The sequence below is a fragment of the Adiantum capillus-veneris genome, chromosome 4 (assembly GCF_014529385.1).
Source record: "Adiantum capillus-veneris isolate H3 chromosome 4, ASM1452938v2, whole genome shotgun sequence".
NCBI lineage: Eukaryota > Viridiplantae > Streptophyta > Polypodiopsida > Polypodiales > Pteridaceae > Adiantum > Adiantum capillus-veneris.
The window spans coordinates 166,602,874-166,605,240 of NC_140934.1; the positions used below are offsets into that span (position 1 = coordinate 166,602,874).

The 2,367-nt window shown below is 38.1% G+C and overlaps 1 pseudogene; it reads left to right on the forward strand.

Annotated features, from left to right (window-relative positions):
- The first annotated feature begins 338 nt into the window (after positions 1-338).
- LOC147460316 (uncharacterized) lies at positions 339-1,987 on the forward strand (annotated as a pseudogene).
- The last annotated feature ends 380 nt before the right edge of the window (positions 1,988-2,367 follow it).

Sequence of the window (2,367 nt, forward strand, 5' to 3'; positions counted from 1 at the left end):
CAAAAGGAGAAAATGTGGCTACTCCACCATCAAAGCATGTGGACTTGAAAAATTCTTCTCGTCGATTGGTCTATAGATAATTCCTATGTTATGCACTTTGCTAAGTGACTATTGCTGTATTATATAAGTTTTGTTTTATTTAAGGTTTATGTAATCATATTGTTGTAGGTTCTTGATGTATCTCACAAGACGTAAGAAGATCACCTGCATGTTTGACATTTATGTGTCCTCCTACATATAGTATGTACACCTCCACTATCTTCAGAGGGAACAATGATTTTGGTGGAACCTTTCTTCTCATGGATTGGGAGCATAAGCACTGCCCTTGGTGGATTGATATGAAGAAAGGTGAGTGTCTAGAAGAGGAGAAGGATAATTATCTTCGTCATTTGAAGGGTGAATGTAAGTCCAACTCAGGGTCATCAAGAGAGATGACTGTTGAGCAAAGGAAGAAGATGGAGGAAGAATTGAAAGCTCTCAAAGAAAAATAAGATCAAGAAAGACAAGAGCAAGGCAAGAATCGTGGTGGCCGTCTACCATCAAGCAAGGGTGGAATGTCAATCAAGGGTAAGTAAGTTAAATTGTTGGTGGGAACAATATGTTCTTGCTATTCTCTCTTTTGTTATGTCTTATGCTAATTACTATGGCATGGATTGATTTGAAGAAAAATGTGTAATTTTTTTGGCTATTGTTAGATACAAGAAACTTAGGAAGTTCTCATACCCAAAATAATGTTGGAAAGGGAGATTTGGTTCATGCACCTTTGGCTAGTTTCCATTCCATTCAAAACAAAGGAGACATAAAAAAGTCAGGTTTGGATTTATGATTACATTGAGCTTGGCAAGGAGTTCACTGCAAGAAACTTCAAGGATGGTTTTGTGGTGATGCGAGATTTTTTTGCTCGCTTGGGTGAACATGAGAAGATAAGAACTGGAAAACCTAGTGCATGGAGTGTTGATCTTACTATTAATGATCTTCCTATTGGTAACAGAATTATCAATGCTATCTTGTATACACCATGCATATACTTAGCTCAAATTCTTAGCACTCAGATACAATAATTTTGCTTGTAGGTGGGCTTGTTCAAGGTTTTGATGGCATTCCTACATGGAATGAGCTAACAGATGACCATGTCAAGTTTTTATTGGTGGTTGCATCTACAGTGATGGATGACATGGGTTGGGTGCTTGTTCTTTGTCCTAGCACCGCTCTTAGTCTTGTGGAGCGCTTGCCCATATGCACAAGCCTAGAGCTGAGTTTTAGGTGGATCATGGAGAGATTTGAGCCATTTTCATCATGAAAAAAGAATGGGCATACACAAAAGTTAAAAAACATCCTTAAAAAAACATGAACATTTCTTTAAAAGAAATTTGATACATGCAAAATTGGTTTTTTTATGTGTTGTTTCCATGGCTATGATAGATGAATGTATTCTATGCTTTGGCATTTCACAAGGATGGAAGTAATCCTTCATTTGATAATGAGAGTGCTCAAAAGGTTTGTGTGTCATTGCTTATTATTCAATGTGATTGTTTTTGCACCAAAATTCTTAAATGTTCATGCATAGCTGCCTCATTGTCTTGTATAGTAGGTGGGGAGAGTCTTGCAACAAGATCTCTCAATGGAGATTATCAATCACTACTTGCCATCGTCTGCTCGCACAACACGTAATGGCAAGAGTGGTGGGTGGAGAGGCATGTTAGAGAGGAGTGTTGCCCATATGCTATTGTTTGTAGAGGCCTTGTGCCCTAAAATAGGTACATTTTTGGAGCTTGATGGTGGTACATGGCCTTTATTAAAGGTAGCTATGCACACTTCTCGTGGTTGCTTGGTCGTGGAGAGTGATCTAGAGATATGCGAGAGATACTTGTCTCCTTTTGTACATGAGTACTATGGTGCTCTATAGGTTGCTAAGCTTGGAGATAGTGATGATAGCATTGATGATGTGGGGAATGCTTTGGTTGTTAGTGATGTGCCTTCAGACTAGTGAGTTTTCTTTATTCATTATTTTGTAGCACCTAATTTTTAATTTTTATGACATTATTATCTCATTGTGATTGATAGTGAGCTACCTTGCTATGCAAAGGCAATGGCAAGGCACATGGCAACCACCTATTCATATGACCAATCACTCATGTGCAAGAGGCAAAGGCGAAGCTGTATCTTCATTGATGACCAAGAAGATTTGGAGTAGTCTTCTGTAGAGTGGATCTTATTTTGCATGATCACTTAGCTTCTTTTTGGGTGTGCAAAAACTTGATTCTAGCCATGCAACTAGTATTGTCTTTTAGTTTTATTGACTTTTAAACTGTGAGAAAATATGTATTTGGGCAAAATATGGCCTAGACGTTTGGACTACATTAAGCT